General features: G+C 41.0%; 1 long non-coding RNA gene across 2 annotated transcripts; it reads right to left on the bottom strand.

The window, feature by feature from the left end:
* Positions 1 to 241: 241 nt before the first annotated feature.
* Positions 242 to 14,381, bottom strand: LOC140128989 (uncharacterized). Of its 2 annotated transcripts, XR_011855232.1 has the most exons (4): positions 14,039 to 14,381; positions 774 to 935; positions 453 to 666; positions 242 to 364 (listed from the first exon to the last, which is right to left on the bottom strand). It is a non-coding gene; the product is annotated as an uncharacterized lncRNA (long non-coding RNA). The 2 variants fall into 2 exon arrangements; XR_011855231.1 differs by having other exon boundaries at positions 242 to 666.
* Between the last annotated feature and the right edge of the window lie 1,732 nt (positions 14,382 to 16,113).

Raw genomic sequence — 16,113 nt, 5'->3', positions numbered from 1 at the left:
TGCGACCGCACCCTCTGCACCCCCTCAAGTTACGCCCTTGCCGTTGAGGTCTTATATGTGTGGTTATGGTGCGGTGACCCAACCGTGTCTCAGATATGGTGGAAAATATAGAGCAGGTCCTACTCCTCCTTGTGGCCCCTAGGCTCCTACTTACCATTTGAGAACTGTTTATGAACAGGGTCCTGTACAAGAGGCCTGAGGGTAGTAAAGGGAATGCACCACTGGGAGAGATTATGTTTATTATATCAATTTATTTTCCATGTTGCTGAATGATGTTAACATGGGTAGCTTGTGGCTGCATGTGTGGCACTCTTACAACTTATCATAGCTGAGTATCAAGTAGATATCCACTGCAACCTTCAACCTTCAAGGAAGAATAAAGAAGGTAAGTGAGGGTAGGACAGTAGTAGATCAATCGAAGATCAAGGAAAACCAGTAAAAAAATCAGTCACCTTAATATGACACACTACCTAGACGCACCCTGGAAATGTTTCTGCCATATATTCCTTTTTTGTATTTTTTTCGGTTTCCAGATTATCTTAAAGTTTGCATCTAATAGTCGTGGTCTATGTCTTTCCAGTCACACGTAGGTGGTTTCTGTACAAATCCATCTTAATCAAGTAGTTACAGCAAGGTGTAACAGTTTGTCAGCTCGCACAAGATTTCCTGCAGAGTACAGCACAGAACAATGGAATGTGACGGAAGATTACAGGTAATTATGCTTTGTATAATTGTAATCATATTCTATGATATGCTTTAGTATGTATAATTACCCAATAATAACTTCTAAAAGATGAAGATGTCTCAGCTATACTAATATCATTAAAGACTGTCCTGAATTGTCTGTGAGTCAACTCAAAGAGGGGGAAACTCTTGGACCTGTAGTGTAGACCATTGTTACATTTCCAAATGTTAAACTTCTTCATTGCTGGCATCTGCGGAGTGAAAAAGTGACAAGTAAAAATTAGGCTTAATCCCTTTTCTATCCTTTCAATAAAATATAATATTAAAGGTACTTCCATCCATGCCATGTATGACTAACTTAAGAATATGAATTTGAACTTCCGGACAAGGGAGTCAGTACAGCAGTAGTAGCCATAACAGCTGTTATGAGGCCCGCAGTGCCAGGGGGCCCCAGCATCCAGCCCGAGACACTAAAGAATGGAGGATGTGCACCATGATATACATATTGGGGCACATTTATTTGGGGCTTTGTGCCAGTTTTCTGTCGGACTTTGCAAGTTCCTTTAGGTGCAAACTGCTTGCACAGGTATTTAAGAAGTGTCTGAACCACAAATGTGTCGCACGTGACTGTTTTGTGGCGCAACTGCACTAAGCATTATGTGACACAAATAAGGGGGCGTTCCGGTGCTCAGTCGGACTGTGCGCCAGATTTATCATGCAAAGTCTGTTGCATGCCCTATGTTAAAGGTGCACCACAAAAAAGTTGGTGACCTTGGTGTCAGGCCAGTGCAGGGCAGCGCCAGATTCATGGTTTCTGGCGCACGTTCTTAATGAATCTGCCGCACCAAGAAATATACACAGGCAGAGCACTTTTAGTGCAGTTTCCTACACTCTTAGTAAATGTGCCCCATTTTGTTGCACATTGTACAACATAATATGTACATAACGTTGCACATCTTCCACAGTCCACAGTATGAATCAGCAGCTCAGGTAAGAAATGTTGGCGGAGAGGAAAGGAACAACAGAACAATAGGACTAGGGATCTCTCATCACTACTTCCCAAAAGCTACTGGGACAGATGTGTAGAAATGTATACATCAGTGCATAAATGTGTGCGCATAAGTGTATAAATGTGTGAGTATACAAATATGTATATTTGGGGGTAGGGGGCCCCATTCAGAAGTCTGTTATGGGGCCCAGCCTCTCCTAGTTACGCCCCTGCTTCCTGACTAGCTTTACATAACCATTTCTGTAAGGTAGAGAAGAATTTCTGATACAGAAATAGTGTAGTTTCAGGTGGGAGTCAAAGTAGAGGAGTCTGCACATGTAAAAGGGGTTAGCATTGTTCCTAGGTAGTTCAATCCTTGTCAGTAACCTGCCGATTGACCTTTACCTTTGACTTTGTTCTGTGAGTCAGGGATACATGTCCTTAAAGTAGCCAGCCTGAGGCAGTAGAAAGATGCAGCAATGTGATTGAGAAGGCCCAGGGAGGAAGGATATTGGTTGGATAGACAGTATTTTTATTTCTCCTCCAATGCTTCAGTATTTACAGTATATTAAAAAAAAACTCATTAATGGATGCTAGATAATATTATTATTACTACCCATATTATTATTTGAAATGTTGTGAACCAAATAATATCTGTATGACATACTGTGAGGGTTCTCTACAACTCAACTTCACCTGAGCCAGTGCAAGCTCAGGTGAACAGGCAAGAATATAACTACTATAATACTACCCTCTATGTACAAGAATAAAACTACTATAATACTAATATAATACTATTATAACACTATGTACAAGAATATAACTACTATAATAATCCCCCCTGTGTACAAGAATATAACTACTATACTACTGCCCCCTATTTACAAGAATATTACTACTATAATACTGCCCCCTATGTGCAAGAATATAACTACTATAATACTCCCCCTATGTACAAGAATATAACTACTATAATACTGCCCCCATGTACAAGAATATAACTACTATAATACTGCCCCCTATGTACAAGAATATAACTACTATAATACTGCCCCCTATGTACAAGAATATAACTACTATAATACTGCCCTCTATGTACAAGAATATAACTACTATAATACTCCCCCTATGTACAGGAATATAACTACTATAATACTTCCCCCTATGTACAAGAATATAACTACTATAATACTGTCCCCTATGTACAAGAATATAACTACTATAATACTGCCCCCTATGTACAAGAATATAACTACTATAATACTGCCCTCTATGTACAAGAATATAACTACTATAATACTGCCTCCTATGTACAAGAATATAACTACTATAATACTGCCCCCTATGTACAAGAATATAACTACTATAATACTGCCTCCTATGTACAAGAATATAACTACTATAATACTGCCTCCTATGTACAAGAATATAACTACTATAATACTGCCCCCTATGTACAGGAATATAACTACTATAATACTGCCCCCTATGTACAAGAATATAACTACTGCAATACTGTCCCCTATGTACAAGAATATGACTACTACAGTACTACTCCTCTGTACAAGATGTAAACTACAATACAATTCTTCTGCCACCATCTCCCAAGCAGTCCAGTGTTAGAGGAGATCTACCATGAAAATTGAGCATGATAAACCAGGGACACTCATTCATAGATACAGGCACCGTGACTGTTTGTTGTCCTTGGCTTCTTTCCTTCTAAAATCAACTTTTAAAAGGAAGCTAATGAGCCAGAGGGCTTTGCCAGAGCCTTCCCATGCTCTAGCTTTATGGGCTGTTACACTGTGCAGGAGAAATTCCCCCTCCCACTTTGTGATATTACAGTAGGTAGAGGGAGTGCTGAGGGAGAAGGGGAAGAAATGTTCCTGCACAGTGTAATAGTGTGTGATACCACAGCATGGAGGGTAACAACCCCAGAGCCCTTCTGGCTCATTAGCATAATTTTAAAAAGTTGATTTTATGTGGAAGGAGGCCATGGATAACAATTATAGGAAAACTACCACAGTCAAAGTGCCAGTAAGTGTCTTTGGTTTATCATTGTTAATATTTTTTTGGTAGATTTCCTTTAAGTTTCTGCTCTCTATATAGTTGATTTCGCACTCTGTCATATCAGCTTATAACTGTCTTTCATTTTTTTTTCATTATGTAATAGATGGTAGAAAACACTATCCATAATATTACAGTTCTTTTTGTATAAAGTGCTAAATGTGAAAAAGTCTCCTACTTTGACACTGTACACTGTGCTAGGGTTTTAAGAATATATTTGTTCAGCAGCCAAACTTTTGATCTCAGTGAACTGTCGTATTATATAAACTGACAGTCTTTCTGTTTTTAACCAAAAAAAATGTCTTTAGTTGCATTCTGCTTCAGAACCATAGCTAAAGTTCTCCTACATAAATAATCTCAAAGCATGGATAACTAGCAAATTGCTTAAATTTGCTGATGATAGAAACTTGGCTAGAAATGTACAAGAAGAGAAAATCTAGGAAAGTAAACTCCAAGATAACAATGTGCACAGTGAGGACCATATTATGGATGATTCCCTGAGAAAAAGGCAACTGTTTTACTCAGGAAACCAAGTTCCTCTACATGTGCTTGGTCAAGTAGGTGGAGCAGTGGCAGGGGGAGTTACTTTCATTTCAGAGATAAATCTGTCCGTTTTAATTTCCTATAAGGTGACTACTGATCAGCGGATGTGGATTGTAGTTCTTAGTTATATCCAAATAAGAAAAGAAATTCCCTGGAGGATGACAATAAACCACCTCCATTCACCACCTCCGTTAGCTCTAGTTATTTGTATCCTTTATTGAAGGAAATCTACAACCAGGATGAAGAATTGTAAACCAAGCCCACTGACATATTGGTGTGTGAGCCCATTGGCAGGATCTACTCTTCTTTTAGTTCCTTAAGTCCTTGTTTTTACAAAATGAAGGTTTTAAAAATTATGCAAATGAGCCTGGAGTGTGGCACTCTGCAATTTCCGTCAGTTCAATACAGATTAATGGAGCAGAACGGTCATGCATGGCCATCTTCTCCATTAGTATGACGGGCAATGAGGGGCTTGACGGAGGTACTTGGGACCCCATTGGACCCCTGGTTTTCCTGATCTGTGGTTGTCTCATCATTGAGACCCCAACCTATCAGCAAGTTAGGCCCTATCCTGTGTTTGTGGGAACACCCCTTAAATCACTGTGAGTATAGTGACAGGGCGTCTTTCTCTATATGTGTGGTATTAAAATGTCCCACTACACACACTTTACCGCAATTTTGCGTTTACCCTAAAAGTTTTTCCTGATACCTTTTGTTTTGATGACTCACCTGCCCGATTGCTTTTATTGTATTGGAATCTTGAAGTGTTTTATTGTTTGTACATTTTAGACATCACTATACAGATACATTTTCTTTTTAACTTCTGTATTTATGACTCTGTTCTATGTGGGTTGAATACACATTAAAGGAAACCTATCACTTTAAAATGGTAGTTATAACTCTCAAATACATTGCACCAGCTCAGGGTGCGAAGCCGGCCGTGCGCAGGCATGAGTGTGCCTGAGAGCTCGGTGAAGTCACCGGCACTTCCTATTCAGTTGTCGCGCGAATGGTGTGCCGAGAATGTATCATGGTGCACTGAATGGGGGTTGAAATCTAATGAATAAAACAGTTTTACCAGCCTTACATCGGTTTCTGAAAATAATGAAGATATGCTCCAGCACCAGCTCACCCTCACCCAAGGTATTTGAGAGTTATAACTACCATTTTAAAGTGGTAGGTTTCCTTTAATGTCTCGAAATGTGGGGAACGCCTGTCAAACTGAGTTCACCAAAAAAAAAACGAATTCAGTTTGAGTGCGATCAACACTTGCAGTGTGACCATGATTATTGACAACAATGCACCAGTATTAAATAATCTGGCGCACCCCACACTATTAATAAATCCAAGCCACTGTGTTAAAACTGGTGTCAGCAGAAATGGTATAATTGTGCCAACCGGATGATGCTAAAGACAATATTCTACATAATGGGTCTCATTTACTAAGGGTCCGAATTGCACATTTTCGTCGGGTTTCCCGAATATTTCCGATTTGCGCCGAATTTCCCCGGGATTTTGGAGCACGCTATTGGATTGTGGCGCATCAGCGCCGGATTTCACGCAACAGATATCAGGTGGCGTGGCCGTAGGAAAACCCGGCGCATTCGGAAAAACCACTGAAAAAAAAATTGTGTTGCAAGAATAGCACTCTCATACACCGGGACAAAGCAGGTAAACTCCTAGTGGATATCGGGCGCACGGACCTTAGTGAATCCCGGTCAACGTCGGACAACGCGCCGCGGTATCACAAATGGACCAGGTAAGTAAATGAGCCCTATTGTGGCTGCTGGCGCCGGAGGGACCTGGTGTCAGCGTGATACCCATGATACCCCACAAGGGACATCAGATGCAAAGTTTTTATAAGGAGCCATGAATGTGAGGATATCAGATGGTTATAAGCTATAATGTTGCAGCTATAAGAAATTGGTGACAAAAAACTCAAGAGTGAAATTTACCAAATTTTGAATTTACATGTTGTTATGCTTTGTCTTTTTAGACTGGTGATGAAATAAGAGAAAAAAAAAAGAAATGGAACAGCTCCAAAAAACATATATCCCTCCCTTAAGGGTCTGATGAGATTGTTTCATTGTTTGTTACTTTATTTACCTTGTTTAGTCTAGTACATACAGCATGAGAGTAATCTCTACTGAAATGTGTTTAACCTTTGCCTACATCCCGGTCAGAGCGGGAGCGCAACGGCATGACGTAGTCACGCTGCACACCTGCTCCCTTCCCGTCCCCTAATCTCCCGATGCAGACCTTAGCGTGCTGTGAGGGCCGTGTGCGAGCCGCGAGATGACACGCTAAGCCCGACGAAAGGGAGACGAGCTGGTCCGGTCCGGCGACCTGGAACTGGCGGGCGCAGTGTGCTGGAGGTAGGAGTACCGGAGGCAGGACCTCGGGCTCCTAACCCCCTCCAGTGGATAAGCGGAGGGGATAATCGGAGAGTGACCGGCTGACGGCGAGGATTGAGACGACCTGGGTCCGGAGACGCGCTGCCTTGAGTGGATAATCCCTGAGATTCGGCGCGGGAGTGCCGGGGCTGGGGAGCTTTCAGCGGGGACGTCGCAAACGGGACCAGGAATGATAGCCTTGAAGCTGACACCGTCTTCTCCATAAACTGGCGGCCGCATGAAATGAAAACGCTAGGAGCTCGATGTCCAATGGTTGGGTGAGATCGTTTTAAGGCAGGGTGGTGTTTACATCACCCGTCTATACTATATTACATTGGCTTAAGGATTCCTTCTGTGGCTTCGCATATAACTTTCTGATTGATCGGCTACGTGCAATACGCGCAATATCGTTGACTAACCCACGACTAACCTATCTGCTTTCCAAGGCTGTTGAGCTCACAAGATATATTACGCTCACAATTAACCTGGCTACACTATTAACAACGTCTATATGTTCAAGACTCTGCTTGATGGTTTTTTGCTGATGGTAGTGATTGTACCTCCTACCTATATTGCAATACATTGCAGACATTATCTGCCTATATGTTTTAAGACTGCCCGAATTTGAACTGATGACCTATTTATGTCTAACCAACTCTTTTCTCTAAGGCAACTTAGCGGGCAAAATATTTATAGGGAGCTGCTGATAATAGTGTTGTCGTATACAGTGTTCAAGTCTAATTTTGTTTCTCTCTTAATGAAGTCCGGCTATGTGCAATATTGATGTCGTTCCCACGATTAATGGAGTCTCATCACTTAAGTTTTCTTATGTAACGCACAGGACTGATGTTGCTTCATTTCTAATAATGTCCGGCTTTGTGCAATATTGTTCTCTAACCCAAGATAAATTTATTTTCAGCGTCTAAGCACTTTAGTCTTGACAAAAGGAACTTTGTGAGCATATATTTAGAGACGACGAAAATAAGAACGTTTCTTTATTGCTTTATTGTCTAAACTAAGTATTGGCTGCATATTTATAGGAAGGAAAGGCTGCTATGCATATATGGTCCAACTGATAGCCTGCCCAATTTGAACTTATGATTATTTAGCCAGTTCTTTAGCATTGTGATTTAGATTGTATTTCTCGTATTAGGTATGCCTCCTAAAAATGCTGCAAGGAAGTCCTTGGGGGCATCCTCCCCCAAGGAGAAAGAGAAAGGAGGGGCGAAAGGAGAGAATTCCGCAAAGTTGGATAAATTATGGAAATCCCCCCCAGTTAAAACACGTACAGGATCATTTATACAGAAAAACTCGGAATATGAAACTGTAGATCCTAAAAATAAACCACAGAGCTCGAGATCGGGCACTGGAGAGGGGGAGGAACAGGACGGGGGCGAGACAAACATGGGAGGTGAAAATGAAATGCTAAAAGAGATCCTTGACTCTATAAAAACCTGTAACTCAGCAATATTGGGTCTGACAGATCAGGTTGGGGCCTTGAGAGGAGATGTCTCACTTATGAGAGAAGAGCTGAATAGGCTAAGAGATAAGCAAAAAACGTCAGAAGATAAAATTACTAATATTGAGAAGGAGGTCTGTAATCTCAAAAAAGTCACCTCCCGTTTGGAGGTAGAGAATAAAGCCCTGAAAGGGAAAATTGCGGATATAGAGGACCGCTCAAGACGAGCGAACCTAAGATTAATAGGGGTTCCAGAGAAAGCCGAGGGGGAAAACCCTGTAAGCTACATTAAAGAGTGGTTTTTGAAGGAAATAGGGAAGGAGCATCTCTCCCCGTACTTTGATATTGAGAGGGCCCATAGAATCCCGGTAGGCCCTTACATTCCGGGGAATACTCCCCGTACCCTTATATGCAAAACGTTACTTTCGAGAGATCGGGATATGATATTGAAACGAGCACGTGATCTAAAAGATCTCACAATACAAGGGGCCAAAGTAGCAATTTACCCGGACTTCTCTAAGGACACTCTCCAGAGGAGGAAGAGTTTTCTGGAGGTGAAGAAAAGGTTGAGAGACAAGGGAATCATCTATTCTTTAATGTTTCCGGCCAAATTAAAAATTATTTTTCAAGGCCAGTCCCAGTTTTTTAGCACCCCAGAACAAGTTTCAGAATGGTTGGATCTTAAAGGTCTTTGAACATGAATATTTAGAACATTATATCGGATTTCAGGTCAGCATTGGGGGGGATGGGGGGGAGGGGGGGCGGGAAAGTGGCTGAAGGAGGAAGAGTTGTACTACGGTAGAACAGGTGGTGGGAGTAGGGGGGGGAGGGATGAGCCGATGCTGGGGATGTTGTTTGGTCATAGTATGCTGTTGCGCCTTTTTTCTGGTCCTTCGCGTAGATAAGATAGATGGGAACTAGGTTTATATTATGGAATATAAGAGGGTTAAAAGACCGTTTGAAACGCTGCATCATCTTTGATTACATTGTGAAACAACTTCCAGCAATCGTTATTCTATTGGAGACACATCTTGATAAAGAATCTGTGGCCCTGGTTGAAAGGAGGTGGGCAAATCAGGTTTACAATTCTGTTTTCTCATCATTTTCTAGAGGAGTTTCTATTTTGGTCCATAGATCCGTTGACTTTCAAGTATTAGACGTAAGATGCGATCGAGATGGAAGATATGTATTCCTGTCAGGCATTCTGGATGGCATTAAATGTGTGGTAGCAGGATTCTATATACCTCCCCCTTTTAGATATGACGTCTTGATAAGCCTACTTCGGTTCATGGAAAAGGTGGGTGATTGCCCGGCCTTTATCCTTGGCGATTTCAATGCAGTGATGTCGGATAGGACAGATAGGTTAGGGCAAAAGAACCCGGGAAGTATAGAGAAGGGAGACACCCCCTTTGCTAGGTTCTGTCAGGAAGTGGGTTGGAAAGATGTGTGGAGATGTTTAAAAGGGGAACAACAGATATTTTCATGTTACAATCGTTCCCATAATACCTTTTCCCGGATTGACTTAGCGTTGGTTAATGATTTGGCCTTGGATTATGTGGGGAAAATTCGATATGATAATCGGTCGGCTTCTGACCACTCCCCGTTAGTTCTCGAGCTGTCCGGATCGAGGAAACCTCCCTGTAAGTTTTGGAAGCTCAATGCGCATTGGCTAGTGTTACTACCAGATGAGGACAAAATCAAGGAGGAGCTACGTAGTTTTATTGTATCGAATAGATCTGGGGGTAATCTGGGTCTAATGTGGGACGCTCTAAAATCCTTTTTAAGAGGGATATTAAATTCAGAAATTATATATCTGCGCAAGCAATGGGCTAGAAAGGAGAGGCTCTTAAATAAAGAGGTAAAAGAAAAAGAGAGGGCCTTTTTAGAGAACGGTTCGAGAGAGCGGCTTGACAGTCTTATTAGGGTACAAGAGGAATACAATACACTTATGGCAGATAAGGCGACGCAGAAATTATTTTTTTTGGACCAAAGGGCTCACTGTGAGAGTGGTGTTCCTTCAAATGGGCTTATGCAGAAAGTTAAAAAACAACAAGAGGAAAATAGAATAACAGCTATTAAAAATAATTTTGGGGATATAACTACTAATGCCGAGGAGATTAGAGACACCTTTTTAAAATTTTTTCAAGGTATATATACTTCAGATTTGGAGGCATCAACAGACGATATAAGACTTTTTTTAGATAATATCCAAATCCCTTCGCTTTCGAGGGAAAGAGTAGAGATGTTAGCGCGCCCGATTACGACTGCAGAGCTTGAGGAGGCTCTTGCTTCCTCTAGACGTAATTCCGCTCCGGGTGTGGATGGGCTGCCCTCAGAAATTTACAATCGCTTTGGCTCTATTCTTCTTCCCGTTATGTTGGAGATCTGGGAATGGGCGCAAAGGGAGGGAAGATTGCCTGAGTCATGGTATGACGCAAGTATAGTTCTGATTCGGAAAAAAAATAAAGATCCATTGGAAGCGGAATCCTATAGACCAATTTCGCTTATCAATGCAGATGCTAAGCTGATGGCCAAATTAATCTCAAATAGATTGAAAGAGTTCGCTCCGGTACTTATACATGAAGATCAATGCGGCTTTCTGACTGGTCGCCAGAGTAAGACTAATATAAGACGGCTCTTTGCGGGTCTGCAGTTGGGCCGGGGGGGTCTCGCTCCATCCTGTCATTGGACGCCTCTAAGGCCTTTGACAGGGTGGAGTGGGACTTCCTCTGGGAGGTTCTCTATAGATTTGGGTTGGGTGCCCCGTTTGTGGACTGGATTAGACTTTTTTATAAGTCCCCGAGGGTATGTATCCGGGTTAATGGCGACTTCTCCCCCTTCTTTACACTGTCCAGAGGGACTAGGCAGGGATGCCCCCTGTCCCCGCTGTTATTTGCGCTCTTTATTGAACCGCTGGCAATAAAACTCAGGGCTGACAGGGAGATAGAGGGTGGAGGATTAGCTGGGCCTGAGGATAAGATAATGCTATATGCTGATGATGTTCTCCTCCTCCTCAAGGACTCCGAAATATCGGTCCCAAAAGCCCTAAAGGTAATTCAGGAGTATGGCAGGGTTTCAGGATTTGAGATAAACACCCATAAGTCGATTTTGGTCCCTTTGGATGATGACCCTCACCCTAATTATCTGCAGTTTGATCTTAAGGTCTCCTCTTCATGTGAATATCTTGGTTTAAAGATTACGGCTAAGGTTGATGATTATATCACCCTGAATCTTGCTCCTTTATTAACAAAAATAAAAAATAAGGTGAACACATGGAATACGCTACCTCTAAATCGCGCAGAGAGAGTTATACTTATAAAGAGTGTATTGCTTCCTCAAATCTTATATGTACTATCTAATGCTCCCTGCTGGATAGGGAAGAGATGGTTTGGGATGATTCGGGCGATTATAAATAAATTACTCTGGGGGAGAAAAAGGGTTTGCATTAAACAAGAAACTTTAATGCTTAATAAGGATGGGGGCGGGTTGTCGCTTCCTTCCTTCTATCATTATTTTTTGGCAGCTCAGACCCAGTTTATATTGGAAAATGGTCAGTCTAATATTTTCTACGCGCTTACCGCGCTGGTGGAGCGTAGATATGATTCAATGTTGGCTCTATTAGAGTCGGGCCAATTGAAGCGTCTGAACGTTAGGAGATTCCCTCTGGCTCGGTTATTGGAGTGTACCTGGAAAGATCTTAGAAGTCTATTTGATATTAAGGGAGGCTTTAAGTTTACTCCGCTGTGGGGCAATCTTAATTTTACAGAGCTAGCTAAAATGGATGACGTTGGGTTTTGGGAAAGAAAGGGAATTACATGCCTGGAGCAGTGGGAAGAAGATGGGTCATTGCCCTCCTTTCAGAATTGGTGTCTTAGGGATATATTGGAGGATAAGGATTTTTTTAGGTATCGTCAAATTGAGCACGCATATAGGAAAGAATCACAGCACGACAGGTTTAAAATTCACGTAGGGGGTAAATTCATGGATTTATTGGATTTAGATGTATCACGAATTAATTTATCAAGTATTTACGGAGTGCTTAGGTATACTATAGACCAGAAGTTTAGCCATGTAACTCAATTGAAATGGGCAAACCAGGTTGGTTTCATCACGATGGCACAATGGTGTGAAATTTATAAGAATGTGGTAAGATCATCGATTAATCTAAATCACAGATGCACACAACTATACATATTATATAGAATATATCTCTCACCAGATTTAATGTTTAAAATAGGTTTAAGAGATAATTCGAATTGTAGGAGGTGTAATTGCGTCCAAGCTGATATTCTACATGTTCTATGGGACTGTCCGAAGATTAACACCTATTGGGAGGAGATATTTAGGAAATTAGAGGACCAGTTCCAACGCTCATTCCCGCGAGTTGCTACCTTCGGGGTTCTGGGCCTGCTCCCGATTTCTCTAGATGATAGATTAAAAAGTGACTTGGCCCTGAAGACAATTTTCCTCGCAAGATTAGTATTAGTGAAACATTGGCTAGATGAGAAGCCCCCTTCAGTGAATGAATGGATCAATTTAGTTAAACGTATAAAATCATACGAATGTGCGTTTGAGAAACGTTATAGGAAGGGCAACAGACTTAAGGATATTTGGACTCAGTGGAGTTTATAGAGGTTTCTCTGTACTCCTCTGTGTTGCTATTGTCTCCATTCAGCGTCACCAGCATCGGTAGAGGGTGGGGAGGGAGGACGGTATGGGGGGGGATTACCCGTATTGTTATTTGGACAAGTCTTTATTTGCGATAAGATGGTAACTGTTTGTAGAAGGGAATTTATGTACAGGATGTTACTTACATTATGATATGTAATGTTTGTATGTACTATGGTTTTTATGTCGCAAAAAATGTCTTGTAATATTATATGGAAAAAAAAAAAAAAAAAAAAAAAAAAAAAAAAACCTTTGCCTACATCCCACCAATGTCGAGCTGGTTCTTTAAGGAAAGCTTTTATGTCATGTCAATGGAATTCCGGATCGTTGCAAGCATGATTCACGTATTCTCATTTGATATTTGGAACATCTTGTAAATCAAAGGACAGAAAAGATTATTCACCCCCAGGCAGGCAACTTGCTCGATTACACTGAATACCATAACATAGGCTACGAATGTTACCACAATAGCAGGAATTGTCCCTGTTTGTAATCTTAGCGCAGACAGTGGAAACATATGTTTCATTTACTAACCATGTGCGACAGCGCAATACATTTCCTTCAAGTGGACTAATAATTGGCATAGCAGTTGGAAGAAAAGGCTAAATGAACCCTAGGGTCTGTCTGTCTCTAATTTAATATGTTATGATGTTTTAGTTAGCGTCGCAACCAATAGGCTCACCCTTGAGGTCTGTCTGTGTAATATATCCTTATATTACCAGTGTTATGCCCTGCAAGGTCATCTCAGCCTTTCAAACCTTAATTGGGTAATAATACCGATATTCATGTATGAAATGATATCTTTAAAGTGGTTTAGGACCCTTTGTATGAAAGGAAACACAGAGGCTAAACTATTATTTCAGACTTTTAGCCTGTAGGCAAACAACAGCCATTATATAGTTTTTTTTCACAAAAGAATAAAATGCTATTATCATGTTTACGTTTGTGATCATGTTCAATGCCTCTTTTAATCCTCCTCTACTAAATGTTTTTTTTTAAATAATATAATATTGCAATTAAGAAACACATGATTTGGGTCCCATCAGTCCTCTTTGTCCCATCGTCAACCTCAGTTCAGTGGTAAATCTGCCTTCTTAGTCAGCTCCTTTTAGTAACCCCCTGCGCTATGTAACTGGTTTGACTTTGGACCACACACTAAGGGCGTTATCACTGGACCAATTCGGTATTCACCCTCTTATCCATATAAAGTGATCTGGAGAGATCGCATGCCAATACCTCTTGTGGTGGTCCCAGTATAGATAGCAGCTGGCCAGCGGGTCATGGTACCAAGGTGTTAGGCAAATCTGGTAGAGGCATGCAGTGTACAAACAGAGTCAAGAACAAGCAGAAGGCCGTGGCAGGCAGCACAGGAGTGGAGTCAGGAGTCAGAGAACAGGCTGGGGTCACACACAAGAAGGCAAATTATAACAGACACCATAAATCAAGCTGGGAACCTTTGCTCAGGCACTCGGAGCAGGGCATGCTGGGTTATATGGCTGGAGGTGCCCACTGATAGGCTGGGGCGACCTCATTGGGAAATTCCCTGCTACTTTAAGGGAGCTGCAGCGTGGCCAGACATGGCGGCTGAAGGTAAGCTTGCAATGGAGAACGCGACCAGGGGCAGAACCTGTTGTCAGGGTTACACATATAGGGGGAGATTTATAAACAAGTTTCTGAGGTAAAACTGTTGTAGTTGCACATGGAAACCAATCAGAGCTCATCTTTAATTTTATAAACAACTGTGGTAAAATGAAAACTGAGCTCTTATTGGTTACCATGGGCAACTAGAACAGTTCTACTCTAAGAGACTTATGATAAATCTCCCTTATGGAGTTGTCTTCTTCTCCTTTAGGAGTCTGTTGATTTAGAGGCACCATTTAGTCTCACCATTATGTGGTTGTTAGTATATAATAATCCATAATGCAATAATGTAACTATTTTGCATGAAACTATATTGTCACTGTAGGAGATCAAAAAAGAGGAGGCAATTATAATAACTGAGATAACTCAAAAACATAAAAAATAAGTAAAGTAAGTCATGAGTGAAGGGGGACTTTGTGACTGGCCTGTTACTTGTACATGGCCATTATAAACATATCACATACAAAAAATCCAAGGACTTAGTAGTAGTCCTATAAGATTATTGAGTTATAAAAAATTATCAAATACAAAAAAACCATCCAATTTACAATGCCGAAAATAGAATTAAACTTGGTGCGAAATACTTAAATTGGGGCTGATTTACTAACAGTAACAAAAAGTTAGACTCTTAGCCAATTTGAGCCCAAAGAACACTACCATGTTTTCAGTTTTATTTCAATGTCAAACTCTAAAAGTAGTAGCTTTTTGATTGCTGCAGCTGGCTGAGGGCTTGTATTTTGTCAGACAAGTCATATTTTTGATAGTATGTGTGTGTATAACTTGACTAAATTCAACAGGATTGCACTTAGAGTTTATAATCAGTCTTTTGCCCATACCCAACCTAAAAAACAGCAAAGCTGATGTTCTATTTCCAATAAGATCAGAGGGTCATTTATATTTATTCTAGAAATTTGCCCTTGTGTCTGTCTTTTTTTTCATGTTTTGGACTTGGGGTTTAATTTATTTTAGGTGATAAAACTGGCATCTGTTTTGCCAATGTTTTAAGACTTGTGTTTTGTGTATCAGTCTTAATAATCGGTGCATCCAGTGCCCGATTTGCCTCAATTACCAAGAGGTTTCTACCTTCTTATTCTGGTTGTGGGCTGCTGCAGTTTTAAGCTTTAATCCCTGAACTGTCCCACCTTGTTCTTCTTCCGAATGGTGAAAAAGGATCAAAAAGACCCGATATCCAAAAATTGATACATCTGCCCTCAAGCGTCACAATTTAGGCTACCTCTACTCTTTCTGCTAAAACATGTCCCTTTTCTTTATACCTTGCCTCTTTTTCAAACAAGTCGTAAAAGTCTGTAATAAATGTCTAAAAGGTTTTAGAAATGTTTTTATTAAAATTTTTGCCCCAATTTGCTTTATGGCTAAGGCTACATGATTCATTTGGGGTCATTTATCTTTTCTCTGTGTTGTGTTGCTAGTCTTTTTCACCCCTGAGCATCTTTTCATTTATCACTTTGTCTTTTATCTTTTGTTAAGGGGAACCTACCACCACGATTCTACCTATAAAGGTAGATCGGGTGGTAGGTGGATGAATGGGACGTGAGGAGAGCTCTTTTTTGGGCTAATCCTCATGTCCCAGCTATCTTTAAGAAAACTTTAATAGGCAGATATATAAAGTTTTTTAAGCAGCTACTGGGGCATGGAGTAGCCGGACATGA

The sequence above is a fragment of the Engystomops pustulosus genome, chromosome 4 (genome assembly GCF_040894005.1).
Source record: "Engystomops pustulosus chromosome 4, aEngPut4.maternal, whole genome shotgun sequence".
NCBI lineage: Eukaryota > Metazoa > Chordata > Amphibia > Anura > Leptodactylidae > Engystomops > Engystomops pustulosus.
The sequence above is the reverse complement of the archived record's forward strand: the minus strand, read 5'-3'. Positions and strand labels throughout refer to the sequence as shown.